The 25,155-nt window shown below is 41.6% G+C and overlaps 1 protein-coding gene across 8 annotated transcripts in view; it reads right to left on the reverse strand.

Annotated features, from left to right (window-relative positions):
* The window catches only part of SULF1 (sulfatase 1), a 176,470-nt gene that overhangs the window by 129,329 nt on the left and 21,986 nt on the right, over positions 1–25,155 (reverse strand). For 4 of the 8 annotated variants that reach the window (XM_082721183.1, XM_082721185.1, XM_082721178.1 and 1 more), the window contains exons 1-2: positions 22,376–22,810; positions 13,569–13,663 (exon numbers count right to left, since the gene is read on the reverse strand). The exons of 2 other annotated variants lie outside the window; for them this stretch is intronic. The gene's annotated coding sequence lies outside the window, so the exon portion shown is untranslated. Of the gene's footprint in view, positions 1–13,568; positions 13,664–22,375; positions 22,811–25,155 lie in introns of those variants that run through there. 2 more of the 8 variants (XM_082721179.1, XM_082721182.1) reach the window with 2 other exon arrangements.

Genomic DNA, 25,155 nt, shown 5'->3' on the forward strand with positions numbered 1-25,155 from the left:
ATCCCTGAGAGAGGGAACGTAAGGGAGGTATGTCACACTAGACACTTTCTGGAAGTGGCACCAAGAGGGATACCCAAGCAGAGCTGACGAGAGAGTGTAATTTGGGGAGGGAAGTGGAATTTGTGGGATAGAATAGGAGAGGAGGGAGGAGCAAAGAGCAACAGCTCTAGAAATCTGTATGGGTTCTCTTGAGTGGTTGATTGAGTACTAAGCTACGGATGTGTGGGGTGAGAATCCACAAAGTTGGGCAAAGGAAAACCACCAGGTAAAATAATTACTGGGGAGCTGTAAGATTAACAACTTATACTACATATGGATGGAATACTTAAATTCAGACCAGCCATGGTGGGAAGAACTTACTGAACACACATGGGGCACCCAGAAGAGACCTGAGAAAGCTCAAGACCTTCTAAGAGTAGGGCTCACTAGCCCTAGAGTGTAGATCACCCTAGATCTGACCTAAAGCAACTTACAAACAAACTTTAAAGGATTCCTGGCTGATCCTCAACTAAGTTAATTGTCTTGCCTGAACAAAATCCAGTGGTCTTTAAAAGAAGACACCCAAATCGGGCATTAAACAACGTAATATTCACAATAACCAGCGGCTAGTCAATTATTACTGGGTATGTGAAAAACCAGAAAACATGATTTCTAACAGGGAGAAGCACTGGTTGTAGAAAGAAAGAGAAAAGAAATCACAAGAAAAAAAATAGATTGGTGACGGATGTTAACTGGACTTACTATGGTGATCATTTTAAAACATATACAAATATACGATCATTATATTATACACCCAAAACTAATATAATTTTATGTTAATTATACTTTAATGAAAAAGAGAGACAGAGACTCAGAAATGACAGAGATGAATGAATGAGCAGATGAGGAATTTAAACAGCTATTCCAAGTATGCTCCAGGATTTGAAGGAAAACGTGAACATAATGACGAGCTACATGGAAACTATTAAAAAAGAACCCACTGGAATTTCTAGAGCTGAAAAGTACAATATCTGAAAGGAAAGGCTTTTCAAAAGTGAATGTACTCCCCGGGGCCTGTGGAACGATTTTAATATCAAGTAGTCTAACATGCATGTAATTGGAGTCCTAGGAGGGAGCGTGGTAATGGGAAAATATGTGAAGAAATAATGACTGAAAAAAAATTCCAAAAGTGCTTAAAAAATGTAAGCCCTCAGATTCCAAAAAGCTCAACCAACTGCAAGCACCAATGAATACAATACGATGACTGCTATACCAGAACACACACAAATGTAAGCCTATGACAAATTGAAATAAAATACGTCACTTTCCTTGATCAGTGTGTGCATTAATTTCTCCTTCTTTCTGCACATCCACTTGGAGCCATCGTCAACACCCTCCCACTCCCAGCTTCCTGTCTTACTGAGGGAGTGTCGAGAATTTGGCTTGGCAAAGCAAGTGGGGTTTTACCATGGAGGCACATAATATTCACAATATCCAATGGCCAGTCAATTATTACTGGATATGTAAAAAAAACAAAAAAAAAACAAAAAACAGAAAACGTGACTCCTAACAGGGAGAAATACTGGTCATAGAAAGAAAAGAAAAAGAAAATCACAAGATGACCGGGATCTGTGGTGAGGAGTAGAAGGAGGCAGAAGCCGATGATGACAATTCAGAACGAGGAAACAGAAACTCTTTCTTATTCCTTCCTTGTTGTCCACTGGTTTCTTATACACGAGACACGTTTTCTCTTACTTTTCATTCATGTTTTACAATTAAGTTACCCCACACTTACTATTTAAGGCCCTTGGGTCCAATGAAACTTATGTTCATTTTGCCCCATCTCTCCCCTGCCTTTTTAGTGCCTTGGGGTAAACCCCCACTTCCTTTCCCAACCGAAATTCTTTTCATCTCTCCTAAAATCGCTACTTTCTGTTTCCGCAATTTATTTCTTATTAGAATTTCAGACCTGACTAGATCATCAGCATTGGCTTAGGACGAAGGAGGAACCCCAAGTTTTCTTACAAGAGCTGGGGAAGTAGGTGAGGGGATGAGAAGCATAGACGAGAAGATTGGTTTTTGGCTTTACAGACTGTCACATCAAGTGCCTTGTTTCCCACCAAAACGTTATATATTTTTTAAAGATTTTATATATTTGACAGAGAGAGGGAGAGAGAAAGTAGGGGGAGCAGCAGGTAGAGGAAGAAGCAGGCTCCTCACTGAGCAGAGAGCCCAAAGTGGTGCTCCATCCCAGGACCCTGGGATAATGACCTGAGCGGAAGGCAGATGCTTAACCTACTGAGCTACCCAGGTGCCCCTCCCACCAAAACTTTAAACGTCAAGCTTAGATTTCTAAGCAGGCCCACTAAGTGTATCTGACCCTTAACGGACCTGTAAAAATATAATAACATCAATAATATTATTACTAGATAATATAGATTGAACCACTGGTAGACTAGTTTATAAATGATCTTTTTTAACATTATCCATTTGTAACTAGGAATCTGCCCATATTTATAAATATCTATTTCAAGAAAAACGTTTCATCTCAGTTGTTGAGAAAATCTTGAGTCAGTTTGAGTAAGGGAAAATAAAATGAAAATCACTTATGTTTTCATTTGTTATTCTCATTGCATCTTTTTTCTGACCAAACTCAGGTGAGAACTATAATCCTCATCTGAGGAGTGATGCGATTCTTGGCAGGACATAGTAGGCATAACTGGTAGCATCTGGTTGTGCGATCTTCGAGCTGGAAGTGAATGAACTTATATTATAGATAAGACAATGGAGGGCCAGAAGGGTTAAGTAACTTGCCCAAGATCACACAGCCACTTAAATATACTGCTGGGACAAAGCTCAGTTCCTGTAACTTTCCCTTATACCACCACCCTCTTATTATCTTTATAGACAACAACAAAAATATAGTCTCGACCCCCTTCCTAGAAAACTTACTAGGGGCATGTGTTCCCACTCATCTTTCAGATGTTAGCGTCTGTTGGAATTCTTTCGGTCTCTTTTTGTGCCTCTGGCTGACATACTGAAAGTCGGCCAGGAAGCCCTGCCCACACCAAGCACATGGGTAGGCTGTCACCTGGTCCAGCCACTGGGGATGGCAGAATGCCCTGAGGTGTGGTGGCTCTGCTTTTTGTCTCATGCATCTCACAAGGGCTTTGTTCGTACCGAATCACCTCACCTTAAGGCCCTTGGGTCCAAGTCCCCCAGCCACCAAGGGGCCTTTCCTGCTGCCTCCGTCCTGCTATTTCTTGGTCCTGAATGGTCACACCACAAGGCTTGCTGTTGTCTCTGCAGCTCCCGTGTCCAGAGCATTATGGTCTTGCAGAGCGATCTCTTGTAACAAGCTACTTTTAAGAGACATTGATATCTAGCGAAGAGCTTTGGAGATCATTCATTCCTTATTCCATAGGATCCTTGTCTTTTCTAACAGCTCTGTAGGCACTGGATATCTCTCAGCCAACTCTACAAGCCAGATGTCAGGCCATGGGCTCCTCCTACCAAGGACCTAATTCTAGGTCTTTTTGTGCAATAGCGCTTTTAAACATTCAAATACTTAGGCAGAGAGAAGAAAGATTATGTGAGTTTTAAAATTTGTCACTGGGGAGTGCCTGGGTGGCTCTGTCGGTCAGGTCATGATCCCGGAGTCCCAGGATAGAGCCCTGAGTTGGGACCTGAGATGGAGCCCTGCTTCGGAATTTCATGCTCAGCGGGGAGCCTGCTTCTCCCCCTGCCTGTCCCCCTGCTCCTGCTCTCTTTCTCAAATAAACAAAGGAGATCTTTAAAAATAAAATAAGATAAAATAAAATAAAATAAAATTTGCCACTAAGGACCTCTGAAGCATGGATGTCTCCTCTGTCAATTCGCAAAGTTCAATATTTTTATTTTTATTTTATTTTATCTTATTTATTTTTCAAAGTTCAATATTTTTAAACCAGAAGTTGCAACTTTGTTTTTTAAATTAAAAACAAAGCATTTTTTGTGCACTTAACTACTCGCAAAGTACTGTGCCAAATGTAGTAAGAAATGAAAGGACGATACTCATCTCAAAAAGCACACGGCCTAACGTGAAACACAGGAATGTAAATGACAGTGTGGTACAAACAAGACTTAAATAAATGTGAACCATAATTAAAGTATAAAGACCACGGGGGTTGCAAAAGAAGAAATAATCAAATTCCAGCTGTGAGGAAATCAAGGACTATTGTAATGGATTATGGCATTTAGCTTTTGCTGAAAAGTGGTAAAGGAATATTCTGGCTCTAGGACTTTCCAGAGCTCTACCCAGGAAGGGTGTGTAAGGGAGCACGAATAGTCTGGCTAGGCGTGTCGGGGACATAGGGATCTTTGCAGGGACAGGCTGGGAAGTTAGGTAGGGCCACAGCATGAGAGGGAAGGAAGAGGAGGAGGAAAGTTCTGTGCTAAGACAAGTTGAGGAGAGAGATGAATGTTCCTGGATGCATGCTATCGGCTCGCCTCTGCTTTGCACACGCCTTCTCTCTGAACCCCTCACAGCAATATTATGAGGTAAATGCTCTTACCTATATTTTACCAAAAGGCCATGCACCTTGCCCGGTTCCACAGCTAGTAAATGGTGGAAAATCTTTACTCTCTTTTCACTGTATCATCTATCATACTGGTGGTCCTTGGATGGCCTGAAAGGTTTGCGCTTGATTCTTCACAGCGTGGAATGGCCATGGCTCTGTTGATCAGTAAATACCGTACCATGACGAGGGTTCTGAGGGGGACGATGGAGCGAACAACACTCACTTTTTCTATAGTTTTTCTGGTGCAGTAGGGACGTGCCAGCTCTGGGCACAACTACATACCTAACCATAAAGAAAAGGAGTGGAAAATCAAACCCCAAGTTTCTATTTTAAGATCCTGTGGCAACACTGGATGCGTAGAGTTTTGAATTTTATATATGAAATGTCATTTTCAGAAGTATTAAATATAGGCAGAATTAGTGCACTCTACTGGGTGAAAAATTGCCAAAATACTTAGGAGCGCTCTCTTCAAGAGACCTCTTTTATCATTCTCTGAGGACATAGACATTTTTTCCTCTCCTTTCAACAAGGGCATCCTAATAATGGTACAATTAGAAAAACAGGTGCCTCACAGCTGTCAGCCTGGAGCTCTGAAATGATTTCATTTAAACTGAAGAGTTGTAAAACTCTTTAAAACATTTAAACATCTTTAAACATTTAAAACATTTAAACATTAAACATTTAAACATCTCAGTTTAAGACATTTAAACTGAGAGTTGTAAAATCAAAAAAACAAAAAGCAAACAACAACAACAATAAAAACCCAAACAAACTCCATCAAGTGTATGTTATTTATCACCAAAGGATTAAAAAAAACTTTCCCTGAGACAAACCCATTTTACACTTCTGTGGGTCTCAGAATATAGACTACCGAATAAATATCCAGCTCTTTGGGGTCAGATAGAATCTGGATCTGCTGAATCACCCGGGTCTCTACAAGGAGGATCTTTGTCTTTTAGTGACCATCAGATTTTATTGGTTAGGATCTGCTATATCACAGCAGGATGAGGGAAAAAACTGAACCCAGGTCTCAGCAGATCTGAAGAGAAATTGGAAAGTTAAAAGCTGATTTTATCACTATATTGATAATATACTTCCAAAGTACTTCTCCATGTATCACGTTATTTGGGTTTCCACAACTGTTGGAAGTGCACAGATGTACATCACAAGTGTGTACACAGAAGGTGTTGTGATTGCTATTATTTGTGAGGCCCTTGCCCTACTCCTGTCTGACACCAGTTCCCACAAGGCCAGTGCTGGGGCTGGTGACTGCTCTCTCTGTAGTGTAAGTGTGTGTGTGTGTGTGTAAGTGTGTGGAATTACGGGCAAACGAATGTCACGGGAACTTATTGTCTATCCGGTCCTTTTCTAGATTTTTAGCATTGCCACAAATAATAATAATTCTTAACATGCATAAAGCACTATATTAAGTGCTAGGCATTGTCCTGAGCCCTTTACACATAAGGAAACATCTAATCCTCTGAACAGCAAGACAAAGTATTATTACTGACCCCCATATTTCAGATGAGGACATTAAGACACAAAGAAATGAAGTTACACGGTTAACCAAGATATGACAAATCATTCAAACCCAGGCAGTCTGTCTCCCAAATCTGTGCTCCTAACCAGTATGGTCTACTTCTTCCATGTATCACTATAAATTAGAAACCGAGAGGGAAAGGATCACCTTGACTGGTGATAACTCTTGAATTCCCCAAGGCTCTCCAAGGTAGGAAAGGCTCTTTTTACATTCCTTCAACACACAACTGTGTATGTTTTCAGACATCCATGAAGGCCAATATCTCAGCCTAGCTATTCGTGTATATGCACATTCTTACTGCCTACATGAGTCCGAGAGGGAAAAACAACAACAACAACAACAACAACGTTTTGATAGAATCATCATCTGTTGTGTTTAGTAGTTGGTTGTCACTGGAACAATGCCTCATACACATATACCCAAGTCCTACCGTACAAACTCCATCTTAATATTTCTACAACCAGAGAGAAAGTTCTTCACACTAAGATGGACTTCCAAATGTGAAACGTAAATTACACTCCTGTCCCTGCACTCAGAAGGGACATTTCAGTACGTGCAGAATACTAAGTTGATATTGTATCAGCCATTTAAAAGAAATTCCTGAGGTGCCTGGGTGGCTCAGTCAGCTAAACGTCTGTCTTCGGCTTATGTCATGATCCCATGGTCCTGGGGTCGAGTCCCCTGTCAGGCTCCCTGCTCGCTGCTTCTCCCTCTCCCTCGGCCTGCCAGTTCCCTGCTTGTGTTCTCTGTGTGTGTGTGTCAAATAAACAAATAAAATCTTAAAAAAATAATAAAAATAAAAGAAACTCCTGGTGGAAAAAGCAACCAGAAAATGAAGTATTTCCCTAAGAGAAAGGCAGTCTTGTGACAGAGAGCAGAGGGATGTCACTTTTTGTCTCTGGCCTCTCTCTGAGGGGATGCAGATGATGGCAATTTCTAGATCCACTTTAGTCCTTGACAGGAGCCAATCAGCAAGATATGAAAAGCACTAGCACCCATCCCCGGGAAGTTAATCTTACACATCTTTTTCCCCCTGATCATAAAGATTATCTGGAGTCAATCCTTAGTTGAATTCCAACAACTACAAGTGTATGTAATACAAGCTGTTTTTTTCCCACTCCTATTTTTAATGCCTCCACCAGTAAAGATATTTCATTCAGAAGCTTTTCTGAAAAATGCACTGAATGCATAGTTAGAATCCAAGTGATTCTATAGCCTTCCTTCTTCGCAGAGCATTTTTGAATTATTGCCAACCATCAAAAATACACATTGGGATTAGTTTACTGGCAGAGACATAGAACTAAAAGAATAATGAGAGAGAAGAAAGGTGCTGGGAATAGAACAGTATAATGGGAATTGATGATTGCCGTGCCATACCTTAGCCTTTTAATATTACAGCAGGAGCACGGGATTGGGCTTGAAGGGCTCCATACGTCTGCGGCTCCCCCTAGATATACTTTCCCAGTCTTTATCTTACATTTACAACAGCTTAGTGACAGAAGTGGGACAAGTATATTCTCATTTTGTAGAAAGTTACACAGTCAACAAGATGCCTAAAGTTGGCACCAACTCTTAGCGCAATGTTCTTTGAACAGCAGAATTTTGTGACTAGCAATATTCTGGCAAACTTATCATCATCAGAGATACTCAGTATATCAATATCCCTTACAGCACGGGAAACTGAAAGCTCTGAATGGTTGCTAGTCCCTCCCCTGCGGCCACTGTGCTTTACTGAGCAGCATCATGTCTGGCTAATCTGGCTAGCCCTCCCATGAATATTTGTTTTAAAGATTTTAGTTATTTATTTGTCAGAGATAGGGAGAAAGAGAGAGAGAGTACAAGCAGAGGGAGCAGCAGGCAGAAGGAGAAGCAGGCTGAGCAAGGAACCTGATGCAGGACTCGATTCCAGGACCCTGGGATCATGATCTGAGCTGAAGGCAGATGCTTAACCAACTGAGCCACCCAAGCGTCTTGGCTCCTATGAATATTAGAGAATAGATTTAATCTGCTGGGACATTCTTACTTTATGTAATACATAAATACATTTCAACACAGTTTTTTGGTAAAACTATAAAACTAAGTAATTTTTAAATTAATTTTATGGTGAATCCCATTGTAAGAAGTCATGCTTGATTTACCTGCTTTGTTAAGAATGGATTTGCTTTAAGTAACACCTGCCTTTTACAGGCTATTATCAAATAGCTCTGGTTAATGGACTTAGATCTCTTTAAAGCCTGCTAGAAAATAAACGGAAAAGAAAATTAAACACTGTCTTGAGAACCTGAGGGTTTCTCATGATGCTGATCACTTGTTTGGAAGTATTTTGGTTACTTTTTATTTTTAAATAATTATCCTCTCTCAAAGCTCCTATAGCCTCATCACCTTTCCATAAGTGACTCTTAATCTCACAAAACAACTGAGGGTTGCTGGGGGGAGGGGGTTTGGGAGAAGGGGGTGGGATTATGGACATTGGGGAGGGTATGTGCTTTGGTGAGTGCTGTGAAGTGTGTAAACCTGGTGATTCACAGACCTGTACCCCTGGGGATAAAAATATATGTTTATAAAAAATAAAAAATTATTAAAAAAAATAAAAATAAAAAAATAAAGGCAGCAGAAACCACTGAAATTTGTGTTAGAATCTGTCCCCCAAAAGGATTCCTTCAAAACATGCCTCTTTGCCCTGTAATAGCCACAGTCCATAGCAACTTTCAAGGACATTTCTCTCTCTCTCTATATATATATATCCCCACGTCCCCTATACCTGTGATGACCACGCAAGATTCCCTAGTAATTTGAAAGTAAAATCAAAAAGCAAATATGAATTCTTACTGTAATCTAATTTTGCTTGTATACTTTTGTAAAGTCTACAAAAGAGAGGAGGACTTTGTCCCTGGAAATACACATGCACCTCAAGACCAGTGATTTACCAACATTGAACACTAAATTTTGTAAATTCTGTACCCTGCAGATAGGAATGTAAAAAGCCTACAGTGTTCTAGTTCTAGTATTATAAATACCTGCACAGCAAAGATGTCCTAAAAAAAAAAAAAAAAAAAAAAAAAAAAGCCTTGGTAGATGACTTATTTGTTTTAAGTCCTATAATACAATTACAACAGAATCGTAAAATCAGGATTTGACCCTATCGCCTAATTATTCCAGGGATGACTTCTTAAAAAATCTAACCTTCACTGGTAATTGTGATGCCCTCTTGTGAACTTGAAGCAGATGAATGAGGTTAAATTAGGACATCACTGAGAGAAGGAACCTAAATTTGAATATATCTGCCACCAGTGGCTCAACATTGACACAAATGAAATACTTCCTATGTAAGCAGAGTTAATCAGGCCTAAAAATGCCCTAACATAGAACAAGGCAGTGTTTCTTTTCAGAAAATGCAATTTTATACTGAGAAATATATTCCGCCTTAACTTTAAAATGCCATTCAAAATTATCCTATGAGAAAGGGCATCAATTTAAAACATCTGGTCTGAAACCAAGCTGTAGAGTTGCATTCTGCTTCTTAAAATTCACTGTTATAAGAATCCAGACTTTTTCTCTCCTAAACTGTGGCTAAGTGATCTTAAAACAAATGTTGTGTAACCCATGCGGGTCATTTCGGCACTGGATGGGATGATTCTACCTTTCTCATCCATCCTGAAGATGTCTTAATGTGAGCAGCACCCTTAGACACTTCCTAACAAGCATCGCCACAAAGTAATCTCTTGTAACACTTATGGTTGCAGGCATAGAACAAGACCATTGTGTGTGACCTGATTTCATTTCAGTGACTGTCCCAGTAAAGAATGACATCATCCCATTCTTTTTTTTTTTTTTTTGATCTCCACTTGTGACTGTCCTCATCTCCCCACCCCCACCCTCATCATAATTAAACTGCTTCCCTCCCTCCCCCTCTGCACTCCTCATCCCCAGAGAGAAGCTATTTTCCTCTTAACTTCCTGCCTGAATATATCATTATGGCAAGAGCAAAGGGTTTTCCTCTGGTTGGTTAATATCCCTGGACTTTGTTTCCTGGCCATATCAGACAAAGCTCTATTCTCTTGGCAGCCAAAGTGTACTGAGAGGACCATCTGCTGGGACAGGTCTCACTGAGTCAGATGGAAATAAGAAAAGCTAGCGAAAGGTGGCACAGGCTGATGGGTGCAGTGTTTCTCACCCTCTTGAAGTTGATGTTTTCTTTCAGCACAAATTTGTTGGCGTCGAGGAGCTATTGTCTAAACAGCTCCATTTAACGGCGAGTATGCCTGTGTGCACGTTGGTACCCACGCGCACACTAGCTCTTGCTTTATCACTTAGATTTGCATGATGACTCACAGGGGAAAAGGTATTTCGTTTCTGAGGGATGAAAGAACGATGCAGGAGAAGACGTTAGCCCCACATCCGTGTAATAGAGAATGATGCCCCAATTCAAACTAATGAACTTATGAAGACACTGCAGGAAATGTAGATCGTTTCGATACAATAGTGAAAAGAATCAGAATAAAATTGTATATTCTCCGAGTTTCCAATTACAGAAGATATTAAGTGGTACCTTATGAAACTGCTACTTTTGTAGGTCAAAAATACTCAAATAGTGGCAATTTTCTATGATTCCTCAGGGCATATATTCATATACAAAAAACTCTAGGGGCTGGAGTTATGTGTGTGTGTGCTTTGCCACAAAAAAAAAAAAAACATATTGGATTGCTGTTACATTGTTTTACAGCACATGCATTATTTTAACTGACACTAGGATGTGCAATGAGAAATGTTAAGGGCAAGAATGATCACAAGGGAAAAGAGTCGGCTTCTTACCACCCCCAAATTCAGCTCTTTATATTCCACAGCAAGTTTAAATGCTTGGTGGATACCAAGACAAAGATCATTTGAACAGTTTTTAGTGTCTAAGTCTGGCGGTGGTCCCTTGAAAAGATGTAGTTTACTATTACAGTCCATGGACAATTAAAAAAAAAACCTCTTAAATTTAAATTAAGGTATTGAATATCACTTAAATTATTAAGGTAATATAAAAAAATAATCAAGTGCCAGGGAGGCATAGCCAAGACATGCTTATGATAAAATTTTCCATCCTATGTAGGCATCAAGAGGGCTAGGAAAGGGCTTAATTTCCTTACAAACAACATAGCCGCTGTTCTAACTTATCCCATCTGTGTGCCCCAAACCTTGTCTGACAGTGCAGTTTTTGAGTCCAGAACATACAATAGTGGCCATTCAGATTTTGGCAGGTGTATTTCAAGCTGAAAACCAGGCTCCACAAAAAATAACAGTCTGTTCCCCAGGTGTGAACATTTTTGACAAGAACCCTCACGATCTCCCCCAAGCTGTGAAATTTAATTGTCCTTTTGTTGTCTTATTGTTTGTGCATACCATCTATCTTTCCTTGGACTGAGAGAGAATCTTCTGGCGATCAGACAGTCAGGAGATGCTTAGGCAGCTTCTGAGTTTTGTTTATAACATCTCCTGGTTCTATTTCTCATGTTATGTATTTTGGAAGTGATGCCAAGTTCAGTGAACGGCAGGTAAGCAGTTTTTAAAGCTGGAAAAATATTAAATGAATGAGCTTTATATTCAGATGACAGGAGCAGAGACGCAATCAAAATTGCACAAGGCAGCATTTTGAAGCTCTAAGGCTCATTAAAATAGTCCTTATTTTATAAACCTGACTGTCTGAGCACACAGAGAAAGGATTCATTTCTCTCTACAAAATTTACCAGATGGGAGGACTGTGGATCTGTGAACACAGATGTGGTGGTGAAAAGTGACTCAGCTGCCTATCTAATCCAGCTCAAATGATGGATGAGGAAGGGTGGAGAGTTTGAAGCTGGCACTTGGTGGGACTTTGAATCTCAATTTCCAGTCCAAAGACAGAAAAAGCAGACTGGAGACATCTCTCAGAGGGGGCCTACAGATTTTTAAGAAGTAAGTGTTTTGTGTGTTACATGTGAGCAGGTGATTCTAACTTGAACCAATATCAAACACATTTCTGTCTTCACATAATAAGAATATGCTGAAAAATGAAAAGGATATAATGCTTAAAGTAAAATTATCCATTAAATTGAGAACTGACTCAAGAAGATGAAGAATTCTTAAGAAGTCATAATTCTACTGTTTATTGAGCTGTTTCTAAATAGATACCTTTTTTAGTTTCTGTTTTAGAATATTTTCTTTCCTGTTTGAAGTTCTGAAGGAAGGAGACCTAAACTTTCACTTATTTTCTCTTATTTTTGATTTATCTTGTGGATAACCAGCTTCTAATACATTCCTGGTGAGACCCCAGATCATTTGCACACAAAGCACTGAGAATTACAGAAAAAAATTGGCAACACTCACGATTTTCTGTCAAGGAACTAATCCCAGACTTCTGTCCACTTCCAAATATTTCCCCGCTAAACTTGCCCTTTGTGGTGTGGACACAAAATGCTCAATTCCATTAACTATTAGAAAGAGAAGCTGAATAAATCAATCCTCAAAAGACAAACCTGAAATTCAGGCCAGACCTGTTGAAGACTTCATATTTTTTTTTTGTTTGTTTGTTTGTTTGTGTGAGGTTCGTAAACTTTTTGGTGATTAGAGGACTCTTTCCAAGACAGCCTGGGCCAACACAAGGCTTAGAATGAAAAGCAAGTGAAGGATAATGATTTTGAAGAGCTGCCATTTGAAACCAACTGGAATTCAATGGTTTCCATCGCATTCATTTGGTTGGGGTAGAAGGGAACAAATTTCAGTGTTGACCTTTGGGAAGAGACACATGGGGCAATAAACTCCCCTAAGTTTACAACTAAACTTAGGGGCGAATCAACACCCCTAAGAATGTTTTTGCAACTAAGGTCATATTGCTTAGGTGGGTCTCTGTAGCTCTTTCTGGTGCCACAACACCCTGGCACTAATATTTACTTAGCCAAGGCAAGAAACTGTGAAGGCAAAGCTATGAACAGGACTGGTAACATCTGTAGTTTTCGCCCAAGACTGCGGATAGGCTGGGTAGAGTTGGCGTGCCATTGTGGCTCTAATTCCCTTAAGCTTCCCAAACAGCTCATAACATGTTAATAAATTCCTGATTCTTTGTCTTCCTTCCTTCCTTCCTTCCTCCCTCCCTTCCTTCCTTCCTTCCTTCCTTCCTTCCTATAATCTTTACACCCAGTGTGGGGCTCAAACCTACAACTCCACGACCAAGAGTCACAGGCTCCACCACAGAGCCAGCTGGGCACCCCTGATTCTTTAGATTCTCATTACTCAGGTGTTTGTTTTGCCACTCCTAGAGACTAATTTCATGCAACAGCTTTACCACAGTTAAGGACCCTTTTAGCTCTCTCAGACAGGAAGGATGAAAAGGCTACAGGAAGGTGCCGTTCTCAGTTTCTTACAATTCCCCATCCATGGAACAGTCTCTCTTCAAATGACATGGGGTGCTCATGGGGTTTAATTAGCACCTTGGTTTAATTAAGCAAGAGCTAAATGTTTGATACGAGTACCTTTGAAGATTTTCTGCAATTATTCTGTCTTGGAGAACCTGCATGTCATCCGCCAATATCGCCTTCTTCAGAGGGTGGTGGGTGGCCGTCAGCACCTACAACGGAGGAGAGCAAATGTGCCCTCAGTTGCATTTTACCAGTGGCTTCTCTCATCTCTCAGATGGCGCCCTTTCACAAACTTCAAAGGGGGACATCATTAGGAATAATAGTCTCCAAATTATATCCACACTGCTTTTCTTACAATCACTTGCGAGAGACTTTGAAATACGGTGGGTAATTCAGGGCTCTAATAGGAGGCTCCATTCGTCTCTCTTTTCATCAAGGGAAAGACTTTCTCCTAGATTCATTTCATATTATTCTTTGACTGGAGTTCCTAAAACTAATAAAGAATTTTTTAAAAGTTTACTAAGCATTCCAAGTTTAAAAGCGGAGTGACATCGAATTTCAGGTTATGAGACCAGTTTGGAAGGAGAACGTGCTGATTCATAAAATCTCCTGAAGCTGCTGTAAGCTATTATTTGATGAGTAGCAAAGTAAGCTTTTACAAGTGGTTGAGTTTGTTTCTACTCTGCATTTATGGCAGTTGAAAAATATAAATAACTAAAATCAACTTAGATACTTCGAATAAGAAGAAACACCCAGATTAACACAGCATCTGATGATGCAAACTTGCTGCCACAAATAGCACATTTTAACATGTATATATCATATGGTATATAGTATAGAAGAGGAAATAGAAGCTATATTATATATATATATATATATCTTTCAAGGAAATATAAGCTATCAGAAGTATAAAAGAATAAGAAAACAATAACACACTTTAACACCCCAAATTTCCTTGACCTTTAAAAAGTGCTTCTCTTGCCCATGTAAATATTAGAACATTGCATTTGGAGCCTCCTTACCTCTTCACTAGTGAAAACGAGTGTCTATAGGTACGCACAGAGGGAACTCTCAGAGGTAGTGAGTATAGATTATTTCCCTCGATACAATAGACCTGGAATGTCTTCCGGATCTGAACTGGCCCTGCAGATTCAGGCTAAAGGTGGGCCGCACCAAGTCCTTTTTCTCTGTTCTGGAAACTTCGTTTTTATAGCAAGACTGCCAGAGCCGGGTTTCCCTGGGGCTGGCCTGTCGCTGCAGGACCCTTCCTCCCACACCACCCTTATCATGTGTCTCTTTCCATTCCTGACAGATGCTCAGTTCCTCCACCCATCTACGCCACCCTCTGTCATCGGGCACGCCCAACCTAGTTCCCTTTGGCTGCTCCCCTGTGCTTCCTATCCTGGGAGGTGCTTAGCTCTCGGACAACTTTTCCATTCTCTGTTCCCATGTCTCTGATAATATTACAAATTACTACAAGCACCACACAGATGTCCACTTTTTAAACATGTTCCTGGGAACATGTGTATGTTTACAACGACGCAGAACACATTGTGATCTCCTGAAGTGAATGTTTACATGGGAGCATAAAGCTCTAAGTTTCTGGCTGTGGTCATGTTGGCATAGTCTAAGGCCAAAAAACGCTCAGACCATTCTGAATATACTGCTGGGGGTAGCAGACCCTGGAATTTGATGCCTGAATTCCAGGCTACAGCATTAGTGAACTTGAGCAAATTACTGAACTTCTCTGGGGCTCAGAGTTCTCTGAAAAATGGGGACTGAAGATCATAGGGTTGATGTGAAGATGACACACTAACATCCATGTAAAAAATTTAGAAGGATTTGTGGCCCATGGAAAGCACACAATAAACACTGGTCATCGTTATTACTTGGGTTTTATTTATTTATTTTTCCTAGCCTATAACAAAGATAGCACTGCCCTTGCAGTGGTAATTTGCAATCAAAAGGTATTTTCAGGGCACCTGGGTGGCTCAGTGGGTTAAGCCGCTGCCTTCGGCTCAGGTCATGATCTCAGGGTCCTGGGATCGAGTCCCGCATCGGGCTCTCTGCTCAGCAGGGAGTCTGCTTCCTCCTCTCTCTCTCTCTCTGCCTTCCTCTCTGCCTACTTGTGATCTCTCTCGGTCAAATAAATAAATAAAATCTTTAAAAAAAAAAAAAGGTATTTTCATGGAATGAGAGCAGAGTTTTCATAAATTTTATAAATGAGGGCTCTGATTTGTCATCATTAAAATGTTAATCTGTGGGAGAATAATGTAACAATTTAATTGCTGTAGGCTATTAGAGGAAAAACACAGGCAGCCCGAATCCCTGGCTAAGTACGCGCCCACAAGAGGCAAATGCTTCTGGCAGTGCTCGATAAACTCGTATTGGCCAGATTACAGCAAGGTGATAGGACGGCTAAGCCAGCATGGCTCTCTGCTCCATAACCCGGACCCCAACAGAGGTTCTGCCTGGATCCTGTCCTTCACGTGCCCCTCTTTGAACAATTCATTATAAATAGGAATAGTATAAATGCGCAATAGAAACTTTTTATTAAAATGTCTCTTTTTTTTTTTTTTTTTTTTTACAATTTCATGAATGAACACGGTTAAAATATTCATTCTTTAGTTTCAGCAAACCAGCATCATCTGGCAAAGAAAATTAACATTAAAGAGAGTATTATTGGTTTATGGTTTTGCTCATATTTAATCAGCAATTTCTCTTGGATTTTCAAAGCTATAAATACAATGTTACTATTGCAGATGTATAGTTATATAAATATAATTCAAATAATTAACACATTTTTTCAGGGTATGTATTTCGGTAACCTTTTAGCAGATAGTAATATAAGGAGAGACTGGGGGCTCCAGGGTCCATTGGTCCCACTCCCTGTAAGACTTTCTTTACACTTTCATTTCTTCTGTTCTTTATCTAGAAAAATCTGCCCTTATTTTCAAATTCTTAGCACCCCTCTGGGATTGGCTGAAATCCTGATATTTCCTGACCATGTTCATTCTCATTTCTCTCACCAGCACACCATCACTTAAAAATCCACGCCATGCAATGTAGCATTCAGTTATACCGTCCACTCTGTTGTCACTGCTGCCTACATGGGTGAAGGGCTCTCTCCTTCACCTTCTCCTTCTCCTATTCTCCTGGTCATCTCTCAACCAGGTTTTAGGATTGCTAAAGCGTGAGGGTTATACCTGGGGCTTCGTCTCCGTCTCACACTCGAATCACACTGTGGTCGCCGGTAAGTACGATGCACTGATGGAGGATCCCTCCATTGTCAGGATCTGAGTCACCTCTTGATCTAGATTTGTTTTGGAGTTTATTCAAATTTTGGCCAAAAACACCTAATCTAAGACCTTGAATGGTTCCTGAATCAAGGATAAACTGTGGGTCCACACGGCGCTGAAGCTGGGCCACACTGGTCTGGCTCTGGGTCATCTTGCCCTTTCTTTTTCTTAAGCCAGATTTACGATATTTTCTGTAAGCAACGACTCAGCCCAAGACTCAGATATGTCTTGCGCAAACACGTGTTGGGGGTGGGGGAGAGAAAAAGAGAGCAAGAAAGCAAGCGCTCATATGAAACTTAGTTTCTCTGTTTGTAAAAAACACAGATAAGATTGGGAGACATCCAAAATCCCTTTCTGCTCTAAAATTCTATAAAACATTGGCAATTACGCCTATTAATTTGACATTAACATCCCATAAATAAATGCGGCTATGCGCCAGAATTTCGCCTGCTGATAATATACTGGGAAGCTGAGTTTGATAGTTTAACAGCTCTACTTTAAAAGTTTGGTTTGGCTTCTCTCGTACTAGGGCTTCTGTACTTAGCACTTACGAATCCATGCTATAAAGCCAGTAGGTGATTGAACTTGACTCTCATGGCTTTCAGTTGTTCAGAAACTGAGCTGCATTTCCTGGCTCTCAAACTTCGTAAACTCATCCGATTTTGCTGCAGAGAAATGTCATTAAAATAACAGTCCTCAGTGGAAAACACTAGCACCATTCATAGCGAAATGCTGAAACAGTAACTGATGTTTTCAAACTGTGAGTTGGAGGCATTTTTCTACCCTGTATACACATACACATGGAGAGAGATGTGTAGGGTAAGTGAGTAGTTTTCTTGGGCAGTTGTCTTTTAATTTCTCCTAAAAGTGACTCTTCGTCTTGTTGCAGAAGTGCATTCTGTCTGTGCTTGCTTTCCGCCTTGGAAAGTAAGAACAGTTCCAAACTGCCTTCCCTAAGGAGTTGTTGGAAGGTCCAAAATGTCCTCATTAGAAAACTTGCACTGAACCACACAAATCTTGCCATTGTGCATGGTGCTTGCATGGGGGACTATTACTTCATGCACAATGACATGAGACCAGAAAACATGTGAACAGGAAGCCAAACCCAAGAGAGAGTTGGGGAGTGTCCAGCTTTCCGAACAGCACAGAAACGGAACACAATTCAGCAATCTTCTGGACTCAGGTGTCTGGGGGCCCGCACAGCTGCACCCTGTCCCACTCTTCAAACACTGTGCAGGAGAGCACAGTGGCTCAGGCAGCTGACCCAGCCCGGAGTAAATCATTATGTCAGCAAACCCAGAAAGACTCTGAAGAGTGTAGCACTCGCTTATGGAGCCAAGACTTTAAATGGCTTGAGTAACCTACATGTGGAATGGCCCACACCATATATGGAAGCTTAGTATATTCTTCATACTTTCTATTGTACTAATGGGAATTCCCCCAAATAGATCTCGCTCCTTTTTTAAATAATAAACTTTCCCATGATGCCAGGCCATCTTCTAAAATATATATGTGGTGATTATTTTGTAGAATTGATATAGTAACCGTTCCTTTTTGGAACTTTGCTTTTTTCTTCTTCTTCTTCTTCTTTTTTTTTCTTTTATGGCGGAAACATTTTGGTAAAAATAGAAACCTTTTTCATGATTTCAAAAGCCCAAAATAATTTCTGAAGTGTGGGGAATTTTGAAGTGAACCATCAGAAGCCAGATGGAATTCAGCTTATAACCAAATATTATCTTTCTGATGAGCGAGAGACCTCTTTGTATTTACAAGTGGAAATAGCTTCTTAAATCTGTTTTAAAATATGTTGATACAGTTTGCCTACCAGAAAGAAATATTATGTGACTTTGTGAGATGAGTCGTGAAGTCCGGGGCTGAGCCCCTTTCATAATAAATGGGATTTGCTCTGAAGTGTTCAGGTGGGGAAGGTTCTCTGAAATGCAGGAAATCCAGCGGAGGCTTTGACATGGGGATTAAGTACCAAATACAGAAAGGGTGAAAGGTGTAAGAAAACTAAGGTTATCAAGTAATCAGACCTCAAAGATTTAAAAAGTCACAGCTTCCTGTCTGCTAATCAGATTGTTTTCTACTCATTCTGTTAAAATTCTTCCAGTTGTCATCTTTTAAAAATTTACAAATTCTACCCCCCCACCCCAACCTTCCAATGATGCCTGGTTCAAGCACAGGGGAAGAACTTGCCCATCACATGGAAGGAGGAGATGGTTGTAGGCTAAGCAACAGAATTTGCTTAGAAATGTCTTAGAAATGACCTCCTTTTCTCCAGTCTCCAAGTGCGTCCCCTAATTCGTGGGCAGCGAATGGAAAAGTCTGGTAAGGAAGAGCTGCTTCTTTATGACTAAATATTCTTTGTGAATAAGTGTTCTTCCTCAATAAGTATTCTACTAGCCCTCAGATCTTTTTTCCTAGTCTCTCCTAATTGCTGAAGGCTCAGAGGAAGTACAAATTAGTCTTTTTAAGGGTATGCATGGCTATTGGCAATGCTGCCCTAGACATGGCCTTCCTGTTGAAAAGTTAATGGAAAAACAATCCCCTCAACAGCAGGGATGCAAGATGAAAGCTCAGAGCCCAGTAAGCCCAGATATTGACATTTCTTGGGGGCATCAAGCATAATAGGGAGAGCTTAAAATACCCTCCCCTCAATTCTGGTAATTTTATACTTTTTAAAACACTTTTTTGATTTTTTTTTTACTCAGTGTTGCAGTCTACCTTCTTACTGACACTTCAACCCCCCATAACCCAATTTTTTGTTACGAAGATATATCTCCTCCTGTTTTTGTGGTGTTTCCGTTGAGCCCAAAACTAATACAGACCTTTCTTTTTCCTTTCATTCCCTCATTCAGCCCCCAAGTGGAGAATGTCCTACCTTCTAAATATTTCTGGAATCTGTGTCCTACTTGTCCACCTACACTGCTTAGGAATTTCTCCCTGTACACTACACTAGTCTTTGAACTGCTCTCCTAGTTTATAGCATTGCCAACCCCCTTAACCTTGCCCACCCCCCACTCTGTACTGAATGCTAGATCTTCTATGTAAAACCTTCCTAAAACAGAAATCATAGCTGCTCTCTGCCTTCTTCGATCCATGCAAATTGACTCCCACTGATTAAAGAGGGATCCAGACAGTGTCAGTGTGGTAAGTTAAGGAGCTGGGGCCTCCATGCTTCCATCATTGGGATGGCTTTGCTACAAACAAATACATCATCTGTTAAAGCAAATACTGTCTTAATGATGCAGTTGGTTTACATTTCAGCCCATTTTTCTTTTTTTTTTAAATTTTTTATTTTTTATAAACATATATTTTTATCCCCAGGGGTACAGGTCTCAGCCCATTTTTCTTTAATCGATATGAACCTATAAAACAGACTTTTTGAAGATCACAAGCTGATCCACGCATGAGTTTGAGTTTTATTAGAGTAATAGGTCTAAACACCTCAACATGAGGCACCAGAATATTCATGATTGGGTCCCTAACAAAATCTCCAGCCCCTTGTGGGTTCAACAGTCCAGCACCAACTGAAATCAGCTTCCAACCCCAGGCTTTCTCACACTTTCTTCTCTCCAGCTCTCCTCTTCTGCAAGGTCTGATTGATCCTTTAATAAGACTCACACAATCACTGTCATCTTTGCGCAAGTTCCTTTGACTGACATAAGGCAGAAATAATCACTCTGGTTTCAATTCTGTCACTTAATCTTAATCTCTTTTGTTTTTGCAGGTAGTGCACTGTTAAGAAAATTATCTGTTGTTTCCAACTGTCCCCTTAGATTATAAACTCTTCCAGGGCAGGGTATTAATCTCATTCACCCTTGCAGCATTGTTCCTTAGTGTTCCTTAGTGTAGCATGTAATTACATAGTAGATGCTCAATAAATGAATGAATTGAATCAAAGATGAAAATGGAAATGGAAAAGCCCTAAAACGGACAACCATTTTCAGACACCATGCTAGGTAGTTCACACATATTATGTCCTTTCAGTCTTTTCAACAATCCTGTCTTTAGGGTAAGTGGTATTGGTCATATCTCATAGATGGGAAACCTGAGGCTTCAAATCTTAAAAGATCTTGTTGCTGGTCATATAACCAGGTAATGGCAAAAGCAAGCCTCAAATCTGGACCCCATCATGGTTTGTATTCCTTCTACTATGACTGAGTATGCCTTTGAAGCTAATGTTGAGATTATGTGACTGATCTTTGTAATTAAATTAGCTAGCATATAGAATTTAGTGTTGACAGATCACTTTTAAACTCAGGGGTAAAAGCAACTACAATCCAGTCTCATTTTCAACTTTAATTATGCCTTAGAATTTCTTGGAATCCTCAGAGAATTCTAAGTGGAAATGTCATTTAAAGGGATTCTTTAAAATAGACGTAATTTTGTAATGTTTCCTATGTTTGCCAAATAAATAGCTCTACAGCATTCTGAACTTTGATATGAATCTTTCCACTTGGCCCATTATGGATATAATATCATGTAAAATTCTGAGCACCAGATAGATTTAAGAAATGTAAGAGTATGCGTATGTGTAAATATATATTTAATTATCCTGAACTCTTACATACATTTGTATGTATAAACACACACATACTTTGTAGGTATAAACACATTTATACATACCCATTATGTGGTTTTCAGATCTGCTTATCTAGAGATAAAGATGGTCAAGCTCAGTGTACTCATCAGAGTCCTTCTAGTACTAAAAGTGAGAGGTCTTGTCAATCTGTATTTCTTAGTTTTCTTACCTGAGCAAAGACAGTAGTTTTCTATATGCCACTATGCACCAACTTATCATGATTGTTTTATAAATGCACATCGTACAACCACCCAAAATAGAACTGAAATAAGTTCAGAGATTGTATCTTAGTGTTAGTCTCGGGTTTTAAATTCATTTTGTTGAAAGACAATTTCTCAATGCAATGAGCATCACCCCTGAGAAAATGACCCTGCATTCAGCATTCTTTACAAAGACGCAGTTGAATGACAGAGCTTTGGTTTTTGCCAGGGCTTGAGAAGTTAGTGTCTATGTTCCTTTAATATTTAGACCCTTCAGCAAGGCAGTGAAAAACACAGTAACAATTCACACATCCACTGCTGTTACAGGGTTTTGTAGAGTTTACACAAGCCTGTGCAAGTTTCAAGCCTCCACCAAAAGATGGGATTTCTTTCATAGTGTGAAAAGAAACTTCCAGCAATTCAATTTGTCTGAAACGGCAAGCACTGCGAGCAGAAAAACTTAAGATTCAAGTCCTGCCATCCTTTCTGGTTGCCTGACACGCCAGGTGAATAACCAGGATTCCTCTCTAGGGTGAGGAGATGTGTGTAGACCAGTTATACACAACGAGGATCAGGTCACAGTGACCCAACTGCATCCCCTGGCCTGGGGGTTCTTTTGTTAAATGAATTACCCACCCCAGCCTCTTTCTGGTCCTATCACTTTTAGGAGGGACCCAACCGGACGGAGGACTTGGGCCAGAAACACACTTTCCATCACCTAAGAATCCGAGCGAGGTAAATGCTTCTAACCAACAGATACTGTGACCTGGACAAAGGCAGTAAGGAAAGTTTGTTTCCTTCCTTTTTAAAGAAAAAGCAGAGCATCATACTTACAGAAGCCGCCTTCCAAGTCTTCTCTAGAGAACAAGCTCTGGGAGCCCGCAGCGTGCACAGGAGCTGAGATAAGGTGGCAGCGGGACTTCCTTCCTCCTCCCCAGGCCGAGAGTCATTGTTCCTTATCTGCCCTGACCTCCGAGGCGCGGGGAGCCAGGGAGGCCTGGCCTCTGACCCGCACCGCCCTCCCCTCTGGCCTCCGCGCTCCCGGGCTGGGGGTTTGCTCTCGGCCCGCTCCAGCCACCCGGCCTGACAGCGGCCCGAAGATTCATTAGGGACTGTCTGCGAAGTGCTTGCGAGATGAAGAGGGTTATATAAGCCCGCGTATTATTATCATCACACACCCCCATAGAACCAAGGCTGCCAGACAAACAAAAGGCAGTTCCAAGAAGAGGAGGAGCAGAGGCAGAAGTTACACTGGGGGTGAATTTCGGGACACTGCTGAACTGACTGGAAAAAAAAAAGAAAAAAAAAAAAAAGGCAACCCAATATGTGTATGCAAACCGCGGCAAACAAACAGCGAGCTGCAGCTGGCCGGCCGGCCGCGGGGGCCGGCTCCTGGGAGGGCGGGCGGCCCGGGCTGCCCCGCGTGCGGTTCCGGCTCCCCCCTCCCCGCGCGCCGGCACAGTAGCCGCCTGTGGCGGGACGGAGTGCCTGGAAGATGTGGGGTTTGGAAAGGCGGGCGGTCCGGAGCCCAAGTGCTTAGCAAACACTGGTGTTTCGGAGACTCCGACCAGGTGCTTCGGCCGCTTCTCTTCATTCCCGGGCTCGTGTTTTCCCGGCAGTGGTGTTTGCAGGGAGCTCCCCGAGCCCGGGCTGAAGCCCCTGTTTTCATCCTCGAGTTGTGGTCCCATGGGGCTCACGCTTTTCTCTGTGGGAGCGAGAGACGGAGCCAGAGGGTTCTTCCCCCGCCCCCACCCCGACCCCCGGGCTTCACCTCCCCTCTCCAGAGCTCCTGGTGAGAAAGTTCGGATTCCCTCTCAGCATCAGTCCTTCCTGCTTCCCTCTCTCGAGACCCAGCTTTGCTACCTCCTCAGCTCAGATGGTTGTTACTCTGCCCGGTTCTCCCCAACTTCCCCATCTCCTAAGGAACTTTCTCATCCTGGGATTCAAAACTTCCACGTGTCTCCACACCAGTCATCAACTTCCCAGACCTCCCTCTGCCTCACCTACCCCAGCACATTAGAACATGAATCAGGGGCGCCTGGGTGGCTCAGTGGGTTAAGCCTCTGCCTTCGGCTCAGGTCACGATCCTGGTGGGATCGGGCTCAGGTCATGATCCTGGTGGGATAGAGCTCGCATCGGGCTCTCTGCTCAGCAGGGAGCCTGCTCCCCCCCACCCCCGACTTGTGATCCATCTGTCAAATAACTAAGTAAAATCTTTTTTAAAAAATGAGTTAAAAAATAATATGAATCATACTGTAATGATGGCCTTTCAGTTCCTTCGCTTCCTAGCCTTACATCCTCCTCCTCAATCTGGAATGTCTGCACTCCCGTTTCCTTCAAAGCTTAGTTAAATCCCAACTTTCCACAAAGTCCTTCCCAAAGTTCCCCTTTTGTTCTCTGCTGCGTTCAGCTTCTCTGCTCTCATTCCTACTGTGCAGTGTACCTTCCTAGGTTGGGGACGCTATGTGGCTCCCCAGGATGGCCTACGGCATGGGGAGCTTCATAGGTGTGGACTGGATTTAACTGCCTGGGGTTAGACCTGATCTTACCTGGGCCGCCATTCTTGGAGTGCAAGGGTCCCCTTGGAGTGAAAGGGGCCTGGCCTAACACCCCAGGCTCAGGTGAACTGCCACCTAGTGGTGGAGTACTGATCGTGGAGTTGGACTTTAGGTTTATGGGAGTGTGTGATATCCTGCACTTCTGTGTATGTTTAGAAATGTTCATAAATTTTAAAAAGAAAAGGAAAGCATCATAAAACAGGGAGGGGAGCGTCCAAACTTTACTTGAATCAGCTTCCTCTCAGATGTAAGTTCGTGAGGGTAACAGGATGGTTGGCTTGTACTTGAGTCTCTGCTACTGTACATTTAGAGGACCTATAAAGTGGAACTGATGTAATAGAATGCCAGGGAAATTCCCCAAAGGTGAGGTTTTTCAGAAATCAGACTTCTGGGATGCATTTTACGGGGGGAACTCCTCCGCTACCGAAAGAAAGCAGGCCATCACAGCAGCAGGTCCACGAACGAACAACGCTCTCTGGTGAATTGTTTTATGATACGGGGTGAAACACAGACCATGAGCTGTCAGGTACCGCATTTCTTGTGGCTTCGTACTAAAGTGTTCTTAATGACATTTTTCCTGTTATTCTTTGGTGAAAGCAACGTGCTTTAAATTCCATCTGTGGTGGTTGCATCAACCTTGGTGTCATTTAAGAGAACTGGGGTGTGTCTACACAGTACATGCTCGCCAATACATACAAAATGTTCAGTCAATTAGAAGAATGTCCCCGCCTCCACTAATTTGGAACAATAAAAACCAATTCAGGTTCGAAAGAGAAATGTTAGCCTCACGTTCTTGGGGTTTTGGCTGCAGGAATGACAGAGGTCTCATTGCAATTTAGTAGTTCATGGGTAAGATCTTTCCTCGCTTGGTCCTGCTCAGGTCACAGCCATAATATTTATTATAGCTACCATTCGTGAGGCTCTGTGAGCCTCCACACACTGACTGGATGCTTTACATGCATTCTTAACGTAGCACTTGTCCTAAAACAAACTGGTAACACAGCGAAGGAAATGACAGGTCGAAGATTTGAACCCACGTCTATCTGACCACCCAGC

Source organism: Mustela nivalis (genome assembly GCF_964662115.1).
Source record: "Mustela nivalis genome assembly, chromosome: 2".
Classification (NCBI taxonomy): Eukaryota; Metazoa; Chordata; class Mammalia; order Carnivora; family Mustelidae; genus Mustela; species Mustela nivalis.